This window comes from Emydura macquarii, unplaced genomic scaffold (genome assembly GCF_026122565.2).
Source record: "Emydura macquarii macquarii isolate MOO-44397 ecotype Brisbane River unplaced genomic scaffold, CSIRO-AGI_Emac_v2 contig_2676, whole genome shotgun sequence".
In the NCBI taxonomy this organism is placed as follows: domain Eukaryota; kingdom Metazoa; phylum Chordata; order Testudines; family Chelidae; genus Emydura; species Emydura macquarii.
This window is the reverse complement of record NW_027132813.1, coordinates 46,270,412-46,294,060: the sequence shown is the minus strand read 5'-3', so window position 1 is coordinate 46,294,060 and position 23,649 is coordinate 46,270,412. Positions and strand designations below refer to the sequence as shown.

The 23,649-nt window shown below is 42.1% G+C and overlaps 1 protein-coding gene across 1 annotated transcript in view; it reads left to right on the top strand.

Moving 5' to 3' along the window:
• Positions 1–23,649, top strand: part of PLCB4 (phospholipase C beta 4) — a 318,726-nt gene that overhangs the window by 23,197 nt on the left and 271,880 nt on the right. The window contains exon 2 of the mRNA XM_067565311.1: positions 5,548–5,607. The gene's annotated coding sequence lies outside the window, so the exon portion shown is untranslated. The remainder of the gene's footprint in view (positions 1–5,547; positions 5,608–23,649) is intronic.

The window sequence follows — 23,649 nt, the reverse complement described above, 5'->3', positions numbered from 1 at the left end:
GCCAAGTGTTACAAATAGTACCTATTACATACAAAAACAGTGCTAAAAGAACATGAAAGTTAACAACTCAAGCACTCAAAAGTGGCCTGTGCCTCTTTAATGCGGCTCCCTTGTGCATAGGCATTATCGTAGTCTTTAATTATGGGCTCGCATACTATTTTTTTCCACACGACCCCTGCCTCATTCAGTGCACAGGATGGAAGATGTTCACTTAGCTATGAGCAGCTATTCAATATTTTGTTTTCTTTTACTTGTGTACAGTGCCTAGCACAGTGGGGCTCCAAAGCGCTACGATAATACAAATAAACAATAATAATTGTTCAGTGTGTTGCCTTATCCCTTCTTTACTTCACACTATTCAACCCCCCCTCTGAAGACAGAACATGAATTTTCTCATGGGCTTTCTTGTACTACTCATCACTATAGTATCTGAGAACTTCACAAGCATTAATTAATTTAACTTCACAACTCCCCATTTTACAGATGGGGAGCTGAGGGCGCAGACAGATTAAGGTAAAAAGTTTCAACTAATTCTGAGTGCCTAATCTGGGATGCCTTGGACACAATTTTACAGAGTATTTAGCATTATATAGCGCTTTTTTTGTTCAAAGCACAGCTCCCCCTGAGATAATTTATAAGCTGTGAGTACTCAACACTTCTGCAGCTCAGACCCTAGCGTCTCAAGTCAGGCATCTAGAAAATGAAGAACACGTTACTGATCACTTTTGAAGAGCATGGTATGTAGCAAGATACATATGGTCAACTTATTTGTCTCTCCCATATTTTATTTTTCTTTATGGCATGAGAGCTCATGTCTGTGTCTGTACTGACTTTACAACAAACAGTGGTGTTGCGGATAAACTTGAGGTAGCAGCTGCAGGCTGTTCCCTGCCATAGGTTACGCTGGCTGTGAAATCAGTGGTCATTCAGCATTTCTATGAGTGTAACTGACTCTTGAATCTGCTTTCCCCAAAGACCATTGGAGTTTCTGAGCACACACAAGCTTCTGAAAAATACTTAACTGGTGAAAGATGCACTTCATTTCTATTTGCATAAACAAACTGAAGCTAATTTTTTTTTAAGCTTTCCAACATGTCAGTCATGGGCCAAGATGGAACATTAGAAATTTCAGACCCAAAGGTAAATTTTTCCCAGAAAGCTATAAATGACTGATAGCATTTTAGGGCCAAATTCCATTACGTTTTATACATTAAACCTGGAGTATGGCAACTGACTTTGGTGGATTTACTCTGGATTTACACTGGTATAACTGAATTGAATTTGGCCCAGAATCTCTAGATGCAGAATAAAAATATCCAGCATGTATCTGATATTACAAACAGGTGGAATGATACCGTTGTTCTGTCTTGCATTGTTTTCCCTTCAGCATCGAGTTTTGATTAGTGAGTTAGTTATTCTGAGTTGTCAGTTGATTTCACTTGTCCCTAGAAGCAATTCAAGAAACGTGTGAACTAGCTTAGTCTTTTGTGTGTGATTTTGCAATAGCGAGACCAATATAAAGGTGTGTTTGGGTAAGCAGAGAAGTTGGATTTTTTTTTTTTTTTAGTACAGCGAGCTTTTGTTTTCTTTTACTCCAAGAACACATTGTTAATATTTAGTGAAAATGGAACAACCAACCTCCTCAACAGTTGTCCCCTCAGAGTCAGTTTGTATTTCGGGAATGGTTTCAATTCTGGTGGGAGTTGCTGTACACCTCTAGCAGCTTGGAGAGAATTCAGTGTAGTCTTCAATAAAGTGATTTACTGTTATGAACGAGGCAGCCTAAAATAATTGTAAAACACCCATTCAGAGTAGGACTGTGAGAGCTGTGATGCAGGTCCCCCAGCGTGCTTGGCATTGCTGGGCTGTTTACCATGAGCCCGGTGGTGGACACTGCAGGCACCCCACTGTTATGTAATTATTATTTGTAATATCGTAGCTGTGACCCGTCTGTGTCTATAGTTACGCACCTGGAAATGCCAAGGTAGGGCAGGCTGCATACAGAGAGCAGATTCTCCTAAAATGGTGGCTAACACTGCAGTTAGATTCCCCAACTGGTTACAAACTGGGCTTTTGATTCCCCACACTGGTTATCAAGAAGCTACAATCAAAAATTGCACGGCCCCCTCAACTGCGTTTCAGTCTCTGGCTCCCGGTCAGCAACTCGGTCCAGAAAAGAGAGAAGTTATTTAAAACTCTATTCCCTTACCAAAATGTTCTCCTGATCCCCGAAGGGTCAGCCACATTGCCAGATTAATATAAGTTTGGATCTTAACTGAAATACCACGCTGCCAGCCAGTCCTTTGGTAACTAAAACTAAAGGTTTATTATAAAAGGAAAGAAACAAACGATAAAAGAGATGTTAAATCGCCAAAGCAATCAGATACATACAAATGACTTCAAAGTCCATATATATCAGATTCTCAATAGAATTGTGGAGTTTGCAGGCTTGTATAGTCCCTCTGGCGTACATCCAGTACCTGGCTGGGTCTCAGTCCTTTGTCTCACAGCTTCAGTTGCAGATGAGTTGATCCAGAGGTAGGAAGCAGGAACGAAGACAAGATGGAGATGGTGCAGCTGCTTTTTATATGTCTTCACCATGTGGTTTGTCCCAAACATAGCCCGTGGCCTATCCCGTATGAATCATTGGAATTTTGCAGTATTGATATTAAATAATATTCTAAAAGATCCTCCTAATCTAGACAGTGTCACAGTAGTATCTAGAGCCCTAGTTACGGAGCAGTACTCTGCTACATTAGGTGCTGTATGTTGTTATGATCACTAATCATGTGTATGATGGTGGTGCAAGAGCCAACCAAGAATGAGGCCCTATTGTACTGGGTGCTGTACAGACATAGGGTAGTGGATGGTCCCTGCCCAAACAAGCTTACAGTCTGAATAGACCAGTCAGACTCCAGGCAGGGGAAGTGGTAGAACACCCAAGCAGAGTGAACAGTGCGATGGCAGCAAATGGCATGTCAGTTCCATGATTTTTTGAGGGAGGAAGTGGGGACCAGTTAAATGGGAAGTGGCTGAGGGTGGACGGAGATGGGGAGCAGAGGGTAGGAGAGGCAGGTGTGAGAGTGAAGCTGAGGTGAAGAGTTGGAGCAAGCGGACAGTCAGCGCAGGGCAGGGAGAGAATGTTCTGCGGTTTGGACTGGATTGTCCAGAGGTTCCTGCTTGGGCTGCCCCTGTCCTTACGGCTGGAGACTCTGGCTGGCTGCTCTCTGTGGTTCCCTCCCACAATGTAGGGGAGGGAAAGCAGCACTTGGATGCTAGTGCCCCCTGCCCTGGGTGGCTTCCTGTGAATGCTCACACGCTTTGAGTAACAGAGGGTTCTTTTGCTACGGCTGCCAGAAATAAATGGTGCAGATGTCCCTAGGCAGAATGCTTTAAACGTTACAGCAGGAAGTCAACCTAGCAGTTCCTCACTCAGCCTCTAGGGGCAGTCCAGTCCGGCGGCATAAGGGTAAGATCCTTCCATGCTGAGGGTGAGTCCCTGCCCAGTCTGCCAGTCACCGCTCTTAGGCTGGCCAGTCTTTCCTCTGGAGCCTCCCTGCTGCTGTTGCTCTCACATAGCCTCTGGCTGTCTCCCGAGAGTGGTCGCCTCTGTCCTCAGGGTTTATTCCATTTACCTTTGGCATTGTGGAGCCCTCTGCTGGCTAAGTATTGAACTAGGTAACTCAGGCCTCTCCGCTGGGTGGAAGCTTCCCCTGTGTCTTAGCTGGGTTGGATGGTCTGGTAACGGACATGCAGGTTCAGTGCACTATCCTGCAGGGTTAGGCAGTTTAGAATGGAGTGTTACTCATTTGGAATGCAGTGTTATTCATTTAAGTAAGATGTGTGTTAAACAGAAATTTGGAGCCAGATGTCTAATAATTGCAACTGTCTGCAAAATATAGTCTAGACAGCCTCATTCTTAGAGCAACTTTGAACAGATTGTGATCATCAATACTCCCAAATCTGGACCAGTTTGTTGTTTAAATAGTAACAAATGTAATAGTGGAAAAAAGGTAAAAAATTATCAGAGCTGGATAGGATAAATGTATTAGTATTAATATATCTTCTTTTTTTTAATAACCCTTTCTTTTCTCCAAGATTTTGAAAGGCACTGGCTCAGAATTAGTCCCAAGGACATGTCAAGTGGATACTATGACTTTTTAATTTCTTTTGATTTAAAGAAAAAAAATAAAATTAAAAGAGAGGAAAAAATAAGCTTTGTACAACTATGCAGGAATTATTAATAGAGATTTATTGGGAGTCATTACAGTGATAAATCTGTTTAAACATGACAGTGGAAATAAATATTTTAACAAATTCTAAAATGCGTGTTATTTAGATCACTGCAAGTACTTTTGATAACATCATGGTCTCATCTAAATCCAGACTGAGACAGTTTTTTGAAATGAGATTTTCCTTCCCCCTCTTCACCCCCATTCCTTTAATTCCTCCTCTGCCTTCTTGTTCCAGGAATTACCTGCATATGAGTGTTCATAGAGTATTTTTTGAACTCTCCTGTGTGTGCATGATTTGGATGTGTAAATCAGTATGGTGCATTTGTTGTTGCACTGTTTTTTTTTTAAACTAGCAACAGAATAAAAAAGCAATTTACTATATTCATATAGGGTGAAATTCACTAGATTTGTGCAAATCACACCTCACTGCTTAAGCCCTGAGTTTGTGCAAGAGTGCAAGGGACCAGTTTCACTTAGTAAGCAATGAAATCACTGTGTGGGGTATCCTGCAGATAGTTAAAATATTAAAATGTTTGACAGTTACCAAAGGCTCAGTTGGGAACCTGGCTCTTCTCCCATATGAGGGAGTACGATGGTGGAGTGAACCACTTTACTCCCCCGTGCTGGCTACCTATGCTGCATTCTGTGCAGGGAAAGGAACAGATGATTCCCATGGGCTGCTAATTCCTCTCCTGCACAAGTGGGTGTGTGGGGGGGTGGTCTGCCAGGCGTGGGAGTGGATGGAGCCTTAGCTCTAACCCCCTCTAGTGTGCTTGCCTGTTCTGCACAGTCAGTTTATTTCATGCCCTGGAGGTAGGGTTTTGTGAACCTCAGAGTTGAAATCAGATTCCTGCCCTTTTCCTGGGGCAGCACAGCTATACACTGTTGAGCGCCATCATAAAGTTACAATCTGGCCTAATTGTTTTGAAAAAAGTGATCCCGCATGTTAAAGACTCACCCATAGGCTATGGCTAATATTTTGTTTTTGTTTTTATTAACCACCACATAAGGGAATTTCAAAGTAAAATTAACAGCAATGTTTTGATGTAAACTGCAGTACTGCACATAGTCTCATCCCGTGTGTGTGTGCGGGAAATGTATTTGAAAAACTGACATTTGAATAATCTACTGTATTTTATTAGGATAAGTGTGGACATGGTTTTTAATTTGTATAAGTGGTGACTGTTCTTTGAATTTGCTGCTTTTAAAATAGTAGGCATGATGCTCAATTATATATTTAATTTACAGCTTTGAGAACTTTCATACGGTATCTTTGTTACTGAAAAATCTGTTTTTGTTTTTTGCTTTTTAGGGGAAAGCAGCAGTTTCTCCACCATGGAAACTTCTGCAAAGTGATCGTGGATTTAAAAAGGTAGGGGGTCTTCTCTTTTTTTCTTCTTTCACCATTTTTTTTAAACGGTGTTTGTAGACTACTCCAATTCAAAATATAGCTTACTGCTGCTATGCCTTGTTGCTAGTATTAGTAGAAAATAGAATGTATTCCAGGGCATAGAATGGCACTTTGGGAATGAGAATGATACGGGCTGATGAGGATGGACACAACATTTGCTTTTTTGGTCAAGTGGTTGCAAGTTTACTAAGCCTTAAGATATCTCCTCAAAGCAACCGTCCTGACAGTGGTGAATGGAAGAAGGGGGAAGGAAAGGGGCATTAACCAGATCTATGGGCTTGTGAGCACCTGCCAGTGAATTTTATCTCCACTTAGGGAAAAATCTCACCTGTGCTGCTAGCCTTCAATGTAGCTGGCATGCCCCACCAGCAGCCAGGATCTCACCATATTTGCTCCCAACTTTCAAGAGACATATGCCATCTGGAGACAACAGTCAAAGGCAGTTCTAAGCAACTCTTGTCTTGCTTCAACAACTGGCTGAGTAGGCCAAAAACTCTTACGTGTCTTTGGTCAGACAACCGCCATCAGCCTGGCAGGTGTCACCAAACTGTGTGTAACAACAGGGTGCAGAATACCAGCACACGTGATGGAACTGCCTCCTCAGCATAAGCTGATCCATTTGGTTGAAATGGGCACCTTGATGCCTGTCTATGATCATATCAGTATGCATAAGAAGGGGGACGATACTCCATATGTTAATTGAATGTAGGACTTATTTCAGTGCAAAGAATGATGAAATATTTGTGACTGAGTGTGAAATAGATCTATTTTATTTTTGATATTTCGGCAGTAAGTAAGTGTGTAATAACACACCCCAGAAGGCTCTTTTGGCATCTGATTGATATAGAGGTGGTTTCTTACACTATAAAGGCATTTATAGCTTCCAGTTGCAGGTGGGAACTCTGCAGTTGTGGAATCATTTGGAGAGGTGAGTCTGGGAAAATATCAGATGAGAAAGTCAAGGCTGTAATGCTTTGGACTAATTCTGGTTTTGGGGTTCGTTGTGGAGATGGCTGGGTGATATTTAGTGGCCCGTGTTATACAGAAGGTCAGACTAGATGATTTGGTGGTTCCTTTGGGCCTTAAACTCTGATTTTGTGAACAGCTAGAAGGATGATACAGGATGTTGCTTTCACCCTTACACTTAAAGGAACTCCTTGCAAAGAGTAAAATTAAAAAATAGTAGTAGATGAACAGATGACGTAATGGTGCAGTAGCTGGATCTTCTTGTGAATTATCTATCACTTATGGTAGTTGGGGTTAGTCTTTGTAAAAGTGATGTGAGTTGTTGAGCACAGTGTCTAATACTGATCTTCAATACATAGGCATATCTACCTAACAGCTTGTAGAGTCATTGTCATGCTTGTCTTTTTAGAAGCATGTGGGTTCTGACACTGAACCATCAAATTAAAATGCATTCACTGTCAAGGGTGATCTGCTCTTTCCCCCCCCCAGCTTCAGCTCCTTTTGGTGCCCACTAGACCCCTAAGCTGTGCCATGGTGATTTGGGGGACTGTTGCACTCTGACCCAATGTTCTCTCTCTGTTGCGTTGTTTGTTTTTAAATTCTTAAAATGCTCCCGCTGTGATGCACATGCGCTCTGGGCACATGTCCACTTTGCTAAAACAATAAAAAACAAAAATGTTAACTCGTGTCAACTAAAAATAGACTCTTCCTCAGAAATTAGAAACTAGCGTAAATACACCCACCGACCCTTACAGCAAAAGTCTGAGTAAACAGACGGAACCTGATTCTTCCTTGGTGTAAATGATAGCTCCCACTGAAGTCTCAGGACTAAATTCAGAAGCGATATAATTGTTGGGTTAATTTACCCATCTGTTGTGGGGAAAAACAACTAACTGTAAGATAAGAGGGGGGGGGGGGGGTTGGCTTTTTTTTCACCCTTCTGTTAGTTGTTTTTCTTACTACACACCCTTCTTTTTCCCTCTCTGGGGGTGAGTTACTTGTTTGGCACAGATTAGTGCAGATGGCAGTACTTTACCACTTGTATCCATATTTAACCCATGTACTCGGATTGTGTCAACTTAGACCATCATTTGGGCACATCTGAATTTGGGCTCTAGGCTCTACACCACATCCTGAAGGTCAACAGACTTTGGGAAAGCAAAGCCCAGAGTTTCTAGATTTACACGGAGTAAATGAGAGCAGAATTTGGTTCAAGGGCCCTCTGACAAAAATACCCTGGTGCAACCCCCAGGTGTTCAAATCTAGGGGCCTGTAGCAGAGCACTTCAGTTAATACCTCAAAGTTGCATGGGGAGACAAGCAGTTTCTCAGGTAGCTAATGTGCAAAAAACAATAGGGCACTAAAAATCAAGAGAGACCATCATGAGTTAGTTCCCTTTGTACTCCTTTGCGTTCTTCCATACTCTACTCCTTCTTGGAAATGGTGTTGGCCAGTGTGTTCCTCAATACAGAATATTCAGATTCAGTCCAGATAACCGCCCCTGCCAGTGGAAACTGCTGGGGAGAAAATTGTACATAAATTTACATGCAGCAACATTGACCTGTCTGTGAGTGGTGTGGGGCTAGGAACTCATCTCCAAGGGCGTGGGGAGTCCATGTCTGCCTTTTTCCTCCTGGGCTCAGGGCAGGAAAAGGGTCTGAGGTCTCAGGGGTGCAGGGAGTAAGCACTTTTCTTGTTGGTCACATGTGGAGCCTAGGGAGTGGCTAGAGAGGATCTCCATCCCACTTGGAATGGGGAGCGTGGGATGTAGCACTGTGTTGCTTGAAGGTTGGTACTTGGAGCCAGAGCTAGTTCTGGGATCTAAGGGCTGTGCAGTCTCGGAGCATCCCCAAACCATTTACATAACAGAGGGGCAGGGGGTTGGGGTTGGACTGCTGCCTATACTACGTGAGGAGGCACCAGGAACCGCATTTAGCACGTGCAGCAGTGTTGATTGGCTGCCCTTCCCTAGAGGAAGTGGGGGGAGAATTGGAGAGCTCAGCTGGTCGGAGATGAATTTTTCCGTAGATCAAGCGTTTTTCCTACATTACTGTGAGGGGTGTGTGTGTGTGAAAAATCACAGTCTGCGTGGGGAGGAGGGGAAAGCCCAGGGGGTTGGCATTTCTGATTAAAATAATGAAATAATGTAACTACACATGATATCTGAACAGCCTCATTGACTTCACTAAGCCCCAAATGTCAGCTGATTTCCTGGTGGTTATGTGTGGTGTAGGTCGGGGCAGGATTTGATCCAACAAGTTTTTTTGCAGGTCGGCAGAATTTGGGGCTGGCTGTTTTCATAGGGGAGAAGGCAAAATTAGGGATTCCAGCATCACTTCTTGTGAAGGCACAGACGGAGGGAGAGAGCCTAACTTTTGTTTGTTGTTTGTTTTAAAACATGCCTCCTTTTTTCCTGTTGATGTGATTAATTGTGTTACTGTTTAGATATGTATTTTCTTGAGTATATGCAGAAATTGGGCACTTAGACATCTAGGTGTAAGATTCTGCACCTGCAGTTGATTGTGGCTGCAGAATAGGAGACTGGCTTAAGGCTCCTCCAAAAACTGGCCCGTTAATATTATTAAAGGCATTCAAGCTCAACCTGATATCTTGTTTTTTTCCTGCACCTGAGTGATCTGAGAGAAGACATAACAAAGCTTATTTTAAAAAACCAAGAAAAATGCTGCAAACATTTCTTGACCGTCAAGTTCACCAAAACCGCTCTTCATGCAGAAGGGGATGCAAAATGATATCTTAACCACATGCTAGCATTGGCAAAATGTCATTGAATACCATAATAGGAAAGAAATGGTTCCAAGTGCTTCAGTACATATTTGATCTGTCTAGTCACGCTAAAGAAGTATCTGCTCCTTCCCCATGCTTCAGACCTTTTGTAAATGTCATGATGTCCTCTGTCAATTTAAAAGAATAGTAATTCTCTCCCCACTCCAGAAACCATGCTTGGTACAAAACTACAGATGTAAAGCTCATCTCCTGAATCAGTGTTTTTTAGATGGAGGCAAGTCCTTTCATTGCTTTAACAGGCATGGAAATGCCTGTTAGATTTGGAAGGCCAACTCTGTTGATAATTCTGGAAGCCTTCAGAACAATGGAATAAGACTGCAGGCCCTTCATAAAATGGTAATGGTACTTCAAACAATTTGCCTGCTTTTTACACAGGTGTAAGTCAGGAGGCACCCCTTTGTAATCCAGTGGAATTACCACTGGTTTAAAACCAGTTCAAGTGCATGGAAAACCACGCCTGATGAGTTTTTACCTCTTTGTAATCTTTTTGCTAGGATCACAGAAACACTGTGGGTCAAATTCTACTCTCTACACCATAGTTTCTCAACCTGTGGTACACATACCTCTGGGGGTACGTGAGACACAGGCAGGGGGTACCCCAGGAAAAACTGAGTGAAGGGGAGGCGGGTGGCAGCTGCCGACTTCTGGGGAAGCCGGGCGGCAGCCGCTCACTTCCTTCTAGGTCCCAGCCCCGAGCTGGGAGGCGGGTGGCAGCCCCCTACTTCTCGCCTGGTCACAGCTTCCAGCTGGGAGGCGGGAGGCAGCCGCTACAGTGCTGGGAAGCTGGGCTGCAGCCTCCCGCTTCCCGCCTGGTCCCAGTTGGGAGGCAGATGGCAGTCACCGGCTATTGGCAAAGGTGCGCGGCAGCCGCCCGCTTTCTGTCTGGTCTCAGCTCCCAGCTGGGAGGCAGCCAGCAGCCGCTAGCTTCTGGGGGAGGCGGGCAGCAGCCCCCAGCTTCCCGCCGGGTCCCAGCTCCCAGGTGGGAGCCTGGTGGTAGTCTCCTGCGTCTTGTGAGATGGGCTCGCAGCTGGGTGGCAGCCACCTGTGCCCTGACTCCAAGCCGAGGGACTGCCTCCAGCGCTCTGGCTTGAAGACGGGCAGCAGCCACCTGCCCACATCCCTGGGTCCCAGATGGCGTGGAAGCCTCCTCTGCCCCAGCTCAGATTGGGTGGCAGTCGCCCACCTCCTGGGCTGGCAGCCAGGTGGCAGCCGCCTGCAAATTGGCAGCTCCCCTCCCGGGCTCAAAGCCTGGTGCCTAGAAAACTTGTCAATTTCACTGCTCTAGCTGAGCAGTGATATTGACAACTATGACAGCCCCAGATTTCACCAGTTACCCTCTTTTCCTGTTTCCCTCTCTCTCCCGCCCTTCTTCCCTGTCTCTCTCTCACCCCTTCCTCCTCTCAAATCTATGGCAAAAAATTTGGCATGGCACTTTATATTCCCCAGCATTGGCATGCTGCTCAAAGCCTCCTAGCTGTCGCCAACGTCACCTGTAGCCCAGGTACATACTTGAGTTGTGCACCCCTGGTGTAAAGGTGGTAACCCTACCAACATTAGATCTGACATTTGTGATATCACGGCCTTATATAGTCAGCCCTTCTTCCAATATATGGCTCACATTCATCTGTAAATATAAAATCCCATGGAATATTGAGTGTTGGGGTCCTTATTGACATTTTCAGAAGTTAGCGGGTACTTGCTACTTAAAAGGTTGAGAAACACTGCTCTACACAATGTGGATCTGGAGTACTCTGTTGGCTTCAGTATAGTTACTTTGGATTCATGCTGGTGTAACTGAGGACAGGATCGGGCCCTCAGAGACTTGCTCCTCAGTTGTATGCTGAGGGCTCAATTCTACTATCGGGTACGTGGCAACTACTCCCATTATGGAAGTGATGGCAAGTATCTCAAAGCAGAATTGGCTCCTAAGAGTTACTAGCTAGAGACCACTGCCGCCCCTGCCAAATTGCCCAATCTATTACTCTCAGCTACATAATAATAGTGACATTTTTTACCCTAGATTTAGTCCTGATCTCCATGACAGTACTGGATAACCTCTTATTGTCTTTAATAAGCATTGCAATTAAGTCATTTTGTCCTGGGGCTAAATTTTTCATCTCAGTTACCCATGGCTGTATAGCAGCTATTCTTTCTATGAATCATTCTACTGTTCTTTTAATCAGGTCCATTGACTCCTGCAGTCTGTCTAATCCGTTATGCATGAGGTCCCTGGCTTTTGGAAGTGGAGTTCTTCATGTCTAACAAGCCAGCCTCTGTTCCTGAGCAACGTGTACAGCTTATTGAGGCAGCCTGTACGCTGTATTTTTTTCCTTCAGATAGACAAAGTTTTCATTAAAAAAATCTTTTTATTCTTACCTCATTTCTAGGTCAAGAATGCTTAAACTATCTTCTGCCATTAAAACTTGGAGCTAACGAGATTAAAAAAAAAACCAAAACCCAAAAAACCAAAAAAACCCAAACAAAAAAAAAAAAAAAAAAAAGAGAAAAGGAAAAGAAAAACAAACTGAGATTCCTGAAATCAGACAAAACACTGTTTTCCACATCCTCCCTACTGTTCATGCCCATATACTCCCCATGCCTTTCCTCCAAAAAAATGCTTTGTTTAATGATCCCAAAATCCAGTTATTAGAGACTCATTGGAAAAGGTGAACTCTGAAGTAGGGGAGGGGAAACAAAAGGGGGAAAGGGTAGACATGTTGTAAAGTGAGTGGGGAGGAAGATCAGGAATTGGTGTTTTGGAAGGAGAAGGAAGGGCTGTAGGAAACATTAACCAATGGAGAAAACCACAATGAGATCTGGAAAATGGGCTAACGAAGCCATCTTTCAGGTTTGTGACAGTAGTCATTAACTGGGTTGTAGGATTGTTAGTCAGACAGTTTGTGGAGATGAATTCCAGCGTAAAGTCTTATTTGTATTTTATTGAAATATTTATACAGCCCAGACATGGTGGTGTACTCATATAACGCAATGAACTCTATAGAAATAGGGGAGAAAAAAAGGATGTTGCAGACTTTGCATGGATATCCAGACTATCCAGAGTGATCATAATTAATTATAACATATTTTGGAAGGGTTATGAAATTTCATGCTTCAGGGTTTAAGCCAGTCTCTAACTTTTAGAAATCAGGATGACACCTAATGTGCAAGGAAGATTTATACCACATCTGTCTGTCTTATACCTTCCTCTGAAGTATCTGTACTGGCCGTTGTCTTAGTACAGACTCCTGGACTAGATGAACCGTAGGTCTGATCCAGTCTGGCAATTCCTGTGTTTCTAGTGATCTTGTATGTTGTTATAATTTGGTAAGAAATTTTGAGCCAGCAGTGTGATCTTTTTTTTTTTTTTTTTAAGTTGCTGATGTCCTGTTAAATGCCTAATACTTCTCTGGGGTGCTTGTATGGTGCTCCTTTCAACCTGTACATATGAGCAAAAAATTGAAGCTAAGTAGCTATTGTTTTAGGCAGAGAATGTTTTCTTATACAGCAATTTTTGTTAATAGATAACTTGTATAATTTTCCATTATGGAGTTATTTTTTGTCCTCAGGAAGGAGAGGCAATTTATTGTGTTTTGCAAAATGTACAAGGGTGTTACGTAAAGAATTTAAATCATATTATTATTTTGTTTGATATTTATATTGCAGTAGTGCCCAAGGCCACAAACCAGGATTGGCACCCCATTTTGTACAAACACACGAAGACATAGTCCCTGCCCTGAAGAGGTTATGATATGCAAAGACAAGTGGCACATGAAGGGATCAATTTTTGGGAGAGGGATACAATCCGATATATGTATATATAATGTATAGTATACGGCAATTAATATCATTCTCCCTTCAGTGTAGTCACACATAAGTGTGTTATTTCCTATTTTTATCTAAATCAGTTAATGAGCATATAACTGTTATGTATAATATAATATAATAATAATATATTAAATGCATTTATAAGATGTACTATGATATTTTAGGCACCATATATGTGCCTATGGTACAAGCATGAACTTGAGGTCAAAACTCAAACTGAGTCCCCACGGAAACACCTGGAAATGGAAAATATTTTTGCTGTGTCTCTGTATTAGCATTGTTTTTGTAACTATGGCCTGAGAGATTCTCTCCATGTGGGTGGAGAGGTGGGCTATGGTCATGGTGACCCAAGATTGTGGGTGAAATCCTGATCCCATTGAAGTCAGTGGGACTTTTTCCACTAATTTCAGTGGGGGCAGAGTTTGTGTGTGCGCGGAAGGAAGAAAAGAATACATAGTAGGATTTGGTGAAGCAGGAGGAAAAACATGATGGAAGATATAGGGGAAAAATGCAAAATAAAGGAAGAAAGAAAAACAAAAACATAGAAAGGTATGATGTAAAAGTGAGAGATAGGAGAGAAAACAAGAAAAAAAAATCACATAGTAGGCAATTTAAGCTTGGATTAAATATTTTATTCATTTCTGTCTCTCCTCTTCTCCGCTCCTAAAACTTTATGCTGAGCCCTATCATTATATACTGTCAAATCATTTGCCCAGTGGATATTTTTCTTCAAATTGATCCACATTGATATCTCATGTGCATGGCAATTTCAGATTTGTGCTTTTATTCTCATGGGAGGCTAGAAAGAAAACTACTGAGATAATGCAAAAAAAAGCTGCTTTTATGTTTTTGGCATAGTACTTTCACCTGTCTGGAACCAGGAACTATAGAAAATTTCACAAAATGCCTTTCCTCATTAGATTTCCAGCCCAAAGTTTTTTTAAGCATTAATTAGTCTATGTGTACACTACAGTTAATGTTGGCATGAAGTTCCCTAACCACTGTGTTATTGCCATTGTGTAAACCACTCCCCAAAGTGACATAAGTTACACCAACATAAGCATTTGTGTGCATAGTGCTATGTCGGGGGGAGAGCTTCTCTTACTGACATAGCTTCTGCTGCTCATGAAGGTGGTTTTATTATGCCAACGAGAGACCTCTCTCTTGTCGGCAGAGAGCATTTTCGCCAGCTGTACATGTAGACATGGCCTTAGATAGATTCCTATCTGAACCAGAATTCCAAATTTAATACAAAGTAGAGCAGCTTCAACAGTAGAGATTGAGAAAGTCTCATCCCAGAGTACCCTATAGGCAGTGATTAGGGCATTCACCTGAGAGTTTGGAGACCTGTGTTCTGGTCACCGCTCCATATCAGGCAGAGGGGGGATTTGAACCTGGGTCTCCTACCTACCATGTGGGTGAGGTTCCCTAACCACCGTTGTTTTGCTTATAGTGGGATGCGGTGGGTTGTGTGTGTTGAGGGGGTACTTCTCCTTGGCTGTGTTTTGTGCTGGGTCCTATCCAGTAGGTGTGCTCAGGGGCCGCCTCAGAGCCTGCTCTCTGGATTCAGTCCCACAGGTGAAGTAGGTGGACAAAAATCTAGTTAGTGAATCTTGCAGAGGCTTATGCATAGTTCAGCTGAGCTGCCTGATGATGTCAGGACGTAGATGGCTGTGCTTATACCCAGCAGCAGAAATTTAAACACTATGGGGACTTTACTGGTGGAAACTTTGGCACCTAGGGACTTCAGCTGCCTTCGGGGTTAGGCAGTCGCTGAGCAGTGGCTTTGTGAATGCCAGTGGTGCCTAAATGCTGGACGTAGGCCCTAAAGTGGCATTTAAGTACCTAAGTCCCTAGCCACAAATCTTTTGTGGTTTGCCTGTTTCTGGAGAGGACCCTTGTTTTTTCAAGAGATTCACACTTCATCTGTTGCAGTTCACACTCCACCTGTTGTGGCTCCATTTGACACGACTCGTACATTAGAAAACAGGGAATGTGTTCAGTAGTTACAGAGCCTGCCCTGTTGGCAACTGTTTACCTAAACAAATCCTCCTTGATTGCAGTGCCTGTGAAAACTGGAATCTGAGAACATGAGTGCTGCTCAGCATAGGAATGTCTCTTTACAGGCTATGTAAATATCTGCGTGGCAAAGTGAATTTCCATGCAAAGCTTTGACTATGATTCTTACAGTGTCATCTTTTCTGTTTGAGTGCAACCACTCAGCTGTACTAAGTGTAAATTTTCCAAACCCAACCAGTTGTTTAAGCCAAAGTAGTAGGACATGACTCCCAAAAGACGCTATTGCCAACTCTTAGAAGCAAATATTGAGCTATTGCATCTGAAAAACAATGTTCAAGTGTTCCTTTGCCAAGACTTGCTTGTTAGAGTAGGTGGAGTGGTGAGGCTCTCTGGTTACATTGTGTTAAATAGAGGCAAAATATATGGAATGCCCTGTACTGCTTGAAAATACATGCAAATTCTGCTTTTCCAATGTGCTTATATTTTTTACACTTTTAATTTATATATTTTTTTCAAAATTCTGAACTTTTATTAAACATTTAAATGAAGAGTGGGGGTAAGAATCTATTGTACGTTACATAAGTGCATATTTTCACTGTTTGATGAACAGCAGGCTTTGGAAATACGAATTATAAACAAGATGACAATGAGATTTTTTTACATTTTGAACTGGCTATAGGGAAAACGGCTTTGGAATTGCTGCATGGGTTATTAGATAATTAACATGCTGAGGGGCTGCTTGGGCTGCTTTTCAACAATGCAAAACACTCTTTCCAAATATTTTAGCTGTGGAAGAATTTGACCCTTTTTGGTTTGTTTTGCAATGAGTCTTTATATAGACGAACTGATCCTCAGAACAAACACCTTTTTTGGCAAGAAAAGAATGCTTCACTCATCTCACTGAATGAGGCCCCCAAATTATCAAAAGCATGTGCCCAGTTTCTGTGCATGCAATGCCTGATGTTCACATGCAAGGTGAAGGGACCATTATTTTCATCTAGTCTGACCTTCTGTGTAACGCAGGCCAAAAACCCACATCCAATAATTTCTGCATCAATCTTATAACATCTGGTTGAGCTATTGCATATCTTGTAGAAAGACATCCAGTCTTGATTTAAAGACTGCAAGTGGTGGAGAATTTTGTAGGTCCGTGGGTCAGTTGTTCCAATAGTTAGTTACCCTTGCTATTAAACATTTGCATCATATTTCTAGTCTGCATTTACTTAGCTGCAGCTTCCAACTATTTGATCTTGTTAGTTTTTTTTTTCCCCTGGATGAATCAGAAATCTCATCCCCATGTAAGTACTTGTAGCCCACAATCAGGTCACTTCTTAACCTTCCCTTGGACAAACTAAATAGACTGTGCTTTTAAGTCTTGCCCTATAAGGCAGATGTTCCAGATTTGGAATCATTCTGGTAGCTTGGGGCTAAACCTCTTCCAATTTTTCATTACTCTTTTTGAAGTGTGGACACAACATTGCACACAGGAAGTATAAGGCAAAACAGGGAGTGGAGCCTGGGTTTCTTGAGTTACAGGTTAGCATCCTAAACAATGATGCCATTCCTTTCTAAGCACAGCCCTGTAATCCTTGATTTAACTCCTTGAGAGTTTGGGGTGCATGAGCAATAAAGGGGTCAGATTTTTAAAGGTATTTAGACTCCTAAAGATGCAGACAGGTGCCTAACGGGATTTTCAAAAGTTGCCTGGGTACCTAAATACCTTTGAAACGCTGGCCCTTAGTGATCTTTTTTCTTCATTGATTTATCGTCAGAGAGCATTTTCCCCCACATCTTCCTTAGGCAATCCATTGCATAGACATTTTGGAATAATATTTTTCCTCTTGTTAAATTAATGTAGATAAATAATCAGTGACCTGAGGGAATTTTTACTGTGTTAAAATGTTAAAAATTAAGGGTCAGCTTTTGTTTGAATTGTTAAATTCTAAGGGAGGATAACAATTTTGCTTGTCTATTAACTGTAGACATATCACCAGGCAGCATATTGGTAAGGCCATAAAAGCTAATGGACCTGATTCTTAATTACACCAAGACCATTTTACACCACTGTGGAACCATAAGGGGGGTCTTAAAGTAGGGAGCAAATTACACATTATGCCCACTTTAAGTGCCCTTTTACACAGCTGAGATGGTGCAGATTGGCTTTAGTGTAAATGGGAATCTGGTCCTAAAAATTTTTATTAAAAGTTATGAAGGCTGAAACATCAACGAGCACAGTGGGATACTACAGCAAACACCTTTTAAACATGAGATAGTGTAGCTGTGGTGATACCTTACAGAGTGGCAAATCACTGAGGGCTGGATCACACCCTCCCATGCTAAAACCGATGGGAGGTGGCCTCGGGAGAAGGAAATCCATCACAAGTGTTCTGTCATGGAGACTCCCTCTGCCAGGTCTCCCTGCTGAATAGGCTCTGGGGCTCTCTCTGGTTAAAGAAATGGCTCTCCTATGATATACTTGGTGCTGGATGGGGAGCTCCAGAAGGCCAGGGCCATCTGCAAAGAGACACTGTGTTTCTGGTATCTGCTGTGGCGCTGGTCCCTCAGCAGGGCCCCCTGCACCTGGCAGCATGACTGCACCCGGAACCCCTCTTATAATTCGGGAGGAGACTGAGTGGGAAAGATAATACAGCCTCAGGACAATGCAGGGCTGGAGGGCGGATGCATTTGTCACCACTCCTCTTCTCCTGGTCTGGTCACTCCTTCCCTGAACTATGTGTGGATGCATAGGCCTGCTGATGTCTGGGGGCAAGGATGCTGGTGCTGTGGTCCTGCTTGGGAAGAGTGAGATTGGCATGTAGAGCAATCATCTCCAGGTGCTTATCTGAGGATATGCCATCTTCCCGTCTCTCCCTTCCCCTCCCAAGGAGGCATGTTAGTTATTGAACCGGGAAAGAAGAGTCACAGACTAGCATGAACTGGCTATCCCATTGTGGTGATGGTAGTCCTGGGGGGTGGTGTTCCTTACTCTGCTATCCGTTGCACTGGTGACCTCAGCAGAATGACTGGCAGTCAGTATTACAAAACTGAACAGCATAATGTCAGACGTTTTGTTGCTTATCCTCATGGTTGATCTTTCTTGCTGGTTTAAATCACTGGTTTCCAGAACCCAAGAGTTTTTTTCTTTGTTGCTGTTTATTTTTGCTGACACTCAGCGTTAGGGGGTATAAATGATGTGAACTTGAGTCAAGTGTTTAAACGTTAAATCAGTTTCCCACGACATTTGTTTACTGCCAATGAAAGGTGAACATTCAGCACGAATACCATATTTAAACAGTAATCCAATATTTATTATTGGGGCCCGAATGATCCAGCAATGATGCAGTTAAACTAAAATGTGTTGTTTACGTTATATAAAAATGAAAACTTTTATAGGTATTTGAAGTGTGGCTTTTATTTGTTCTAACCATATGTTAGGTGTGTTCACTTTCTAAATGTACATCCGGTATAGCCTGTTTCTCCATACTATAATTGGCAGCTTCCCATAGGAAATGATCATTATTGGTATTATAAAAGTACTTCATATTTATCCCATTTGGGAAATGAAAGTTTTGCAAAGATCAGAATAAAGTATGCCCCCAATTATGCTAATGCCTTGTACCACAAATGAGCCACGGGAACATTTAATAGCTTGGAACTCACCTTATGTTTTCTTACAATGCAACCCCCCTCTCCTCCACCCCACAACAAACCAAAAAATCCCATTCCCCCTAGCCATCCCAAACAACAACCAAACTCACATAAAACCAAACTAAAAATCTTAATGTAATAAAATGAAATGTGGTCATTTACAGTAGAAAGGGGAAATAGAACACTCTCCATCCACTTTTTAAGTCTCTACATGTATTTTCTTAATGTCTTGGGATCTCAAACTTTTTTTTTTTAAGACTTAGTTCATTTTAAAAGCATCTTCAGTACACTTTTGTTTAATAAGTTCAAGATAGTAAAACATACCGTGGTGTCTATTTGTTATTGCTTACCCATTTTAAGGAGAATTTCAAAGGATGCTTTACTACAGTTGGGTTCTTTGCTGAAGAGACTTGTTTTGTTAAAGGCATTTAGAATAACAACCTATTCAAAAAGCCCCGTAAATACTCAAGTGTTGCAAACAACATCAAAGCTTCTCTTTCTTATACTTACAACACATGACCTAGTGGAATGATCAGATGATATTGCAGGCATAAGGAACACATAGTTTGTTTGTAGAAAATAATGGTTGAGGATGGTATGGTGCTTGTTTGCAGGTTGTTTAGTCCTTTTTGCTTGAGTATATGTAACAGCAATGAATTGTGATAGGCGGCTTGTCTTATTGGTGACAGCACTGAACTTGAGACAATCTATAATTATGCCACTTTGAACTTGATCATATGTATTGATGCATGTCAAAAGAAGAGTAAATATATGTGTAGAAAGGAATTGGGAAAATATTGTATGAGAACAAGGTGACCTCTGCTGAAAAGGAAAGTCAGTGTAGCAACAACATCCTGTATCATAATAGCATGTACACCGTACATCTGCGAAGTAATCTCTTATAATAATACTCAGCTCTATGTAGAGTTTTTACATTTTGAAATTGCTTTACAAACATTAACTAATTCATTTTCACAACTCCCCTCTGTTTTTGGTATTACTGTGATGTGGGCGGGTGAGCTACAAAACTAGAGAGCCAGGAAGGGAGAGAACCCACTTAGTGAGTACTGACTGGGAAGTGAGATGGCATTTTCCATAAGAAAAGCTAGAAAAGAGTTTGCATGTGTTTTCATCTAACAAATACCTCTATGTAGACCATGCAAAAGGTAGGACTTCTCTTTCCTAACTGCAGTCAGAGGCAGAGAATGACAGTGCCAATTGTATGTGATTTCTGGATTTTGGTGGTTTTTTGCTGTTGGGCCAATAATGCACTCAGATATCATGGTGACTGATGACTTTATAAAATCATAGGTAGGATGCTAATGCTGCATAGTGCATTCGCCCCCTGGACGTTTGGAAGAAAGGTCAGAGTGTTGTTTTTTGTTTCGCAGTCTGTGGCGTGTTCCTTTACTAAAAGAAACGTCAGTCCTTCAGGTGGACATCCTCTTTTCCCTTGGAGGGATTCAGGCTGAAATGGTTCAGCTGCAATTGATATTTAGCCCTGCTGAAGCATAGTCCACTCCAAAATGCCACCCACCTGCATCAATGGGAGGAGGAAAATGATGGGGCCCGTGGTGAAAGGGGGACAGTCCCAGTAACAAGGAGGGAGGCACTTGCCAAGGGACAATAGATTGCTCCTTCCCTGGGAGTCTCAGGCATTCATCGGCCAGCTGGGAGAGAGCGGTGCTGATTGGCCAGCATTCCCCCACTTCCAGAATTTAGCCCAGCGCAGGGGCCATGTGAAGCCTCTTTCAGTTCCGTTTGAAACCATTCAGTTCCACCCCACCCACCCAAACTAGGAATGGAAACCTGGCCTGCGGGTCTAGCTAATTGCCTGTTTAGGGGGTTAAGAAAGATTTTTTTTCTCCCATGGCGAAGGACCAGGGAGTTTTTTGCCTTCCTTGCACCATCTGCAAGCCACAAGGGGTTAAGTAGGAACACGCATGGTACCTAATTAATGTACTGGGGTGGTGTGGCTTCCTTGTCGCAGCTCATGGCCAGTTTCCAGTGCGGTTACGAGAATAAAACGAACTGTTCCCAGAGGTAAAAGACCTGGGATTTTGGTGATGGGCCTTGGGCTCATGTGATTGGGTGAGACCTTATGGCCTTTGCAGGCTGAGGTCAGACCTTGTGGCTCTCGTGGGCCGAGATCCCCATGCTGCTTACCCTCTGTCCCCCTTGAGGGGGAAGGGTGCTAGGACTCCGAGAGAGCTGAGTCCTGGGGGGCTAGGCTGAGTAGAGCTATATGATAAGGAGCCCTATAACTCTGGAGCCAGGGACAGGTTATGTGGGAAGAAGCCCTGTAACCCCTGCACTGGAACCAATTAAACACCTGTATAGGAGACCATGAGTGCTGGTGGGTAGTGCCCCTCCCTTGTACTAAAAAGCTAATAAAAGTTGCAGCCAGCCACTTAATTCCATGCATGTGTCTGTTCTCATTTTGTTGCTGTGTCCACATCAGTGGTATTTAGCGGGTGCTAAACAATTTGGAGCCCTTCTGTGCATGTACATGAGTTGTGTTACAGTTGGATTACAGGGAACAAATCGTAAGGATACGTTTTTCTGGTGTAGATCAAGCTGTTCGGTTGGCTGACCCCATTCTCCTTTGATCTCAGTGTCAGCGCACGGTACTGTAGTATGGGTGGGTTACAATCTCTTTATTGGTGATGAGACTTCTTTGCTTTGGACTATTAGCGCTACCGTATTGAGGGGTTATTTCCAAAGTCAAATGCTCAGTTGTTGACTCTAGATTCGTCAGACAACGAGTTTTTAAGTTCCAAAGCCGTAGAAACTTGTAAAATGTGTAGCCAAAACCACAGAATTTATAAAATGAAGCTTAAATTCTATTCTTCTGTTTTATCTTTTATCTGCCATGTAAAGTTACATTGGTTTCTCTGAAGAGAGATTATGAATTCACAGTTTTCAACAACCGAAACATTTTTAAACTGCTGTCCAGAACTGTTGAAAACATCATTATATATCAGAACATATATTTAAAAATATAATTATCTTGGAATTAACTTAATATTGCATTTTCTCACTTACATAACCAGACAGATTTCCTTTGAAACAGAAGACTGGCATTACTTGGCCTTTTTCATTTGGTAAATTTTGAGGATAAAAATCAGCAAAAGACTATATGGAATGCTTTATTCCTGAGACTGATTATCCTAATATACTCTGTTACTGTGCATCTAGTGAGTTGTTACAGAAACTATTAGGAGGATTGAAAGCGAACATTTGCAAATGTACTCAAATTGAATTATAAACCTCACTGGTAAACAAAATATTTGCTGCACCATGTCAGTTCAATTTAGGTATCTGGATATATATCACATGTGCATCTTTTTCAGAGACTGAAAAAGAAAAAAAAAGACATTTTGAAAAATGCCTGCCTTTTTTGACTGAGATGTTTAATATGGGTTGTGTTTGAACAGATGAACACTTATGGTGTATTAATCTTCGAGAGGGAGATGGAGTTTTCTAATTTGAAATGGGGGAAAAGTGATCTTTATGAAGATTAGAGTAGATGGTAGAAATGTATACTGCTTCAGATATAGTTAGCTATATACTGTAATGAAATTATGTTTTTCCGTTTTATCTTTTATCTGCCATGTAAAGTTACATTGGTTTCTCTGGTGAAAAGTTCCAGAGGGGTAACCGTGTTAGTCTGTATACAGCAAAAACAACGAGAGTCTTGTAGCACTTTAAAGACTAACACATTTAATTTCTGCAACAATACAGTTATGCATTTATGCCTGCAGAAAGTAAATGTGTTAGTCTTTAAAGTGCTACAGGACTCTCGGTTGTTGTTTTTTTTTTTTCTAATTGGTTTCTCTGAAGAGAGATTATGAATTCAGCTTTGAATGATTGAAACATTTTAAAACCACTGTCCAGAACTTTTGAAAACATCATTATATATCAGAACAAATATTTCAAAATGTACAGTTATGCATATACTGTAAGTTAGCAAATTCTGCTATAATGTCTGTCGGTTCCTTGGCCTCCATTGTACCAATCATGTAAGGAAAGAGAAGCCTGGGTATTAAGTATTGGCAGGACTGAAACCCAACTCTTGGATAGTTACTTTCTGTAACTATTTTGAGAGATGTGGTGTGATGTGGTAGATTGTGTTCCGTTATCTGTTGTGACGGAAGGTTCATATGTAACATATGGGGTATAAAAAAATAATTTCCACCTCAATGACACATGTTGAGTCTGGACCGGCACATCTTAACTATTCTTTTTCATTTGGTTTGTCGTACTGTGACAGAATGTACCCCTGTGTCCACACCCTACACACTATTGTAATAATCTTTGCATAAAGGTATCACTTGAAGGTATCACTTGAAAACTCATACTTTGCTGGTCATTATTATCCTCGTAAAACGTGTGGCAACATTGTCTATGAAGTTATAAGATTCCACCGTTTGGAACACGTATTAAGACATGTTCCGATTGAGGCTCGCAGACAGGTCTGTCTCAAACAAAGGAATGTGTGCTCTGCTTGCTTTGCATTTAAGATGTAAACAGAGTCATCAAGCTTGAAGGGAAACAAAGGAAGCTCAAACAGGTGAGAATAAAGCAGCCGGGAACATCCTTCCCTATAGACATTTTGTCTTCTAGTACTTAGCTGGAAACGTTTTCCAATAGGGGAACTGAAATTATAATAAGAGGGACAAACACCGCAAGGCACCCATTTCTCTCTCCCTGCCCATCGCATTCATGGCACATGAAGCA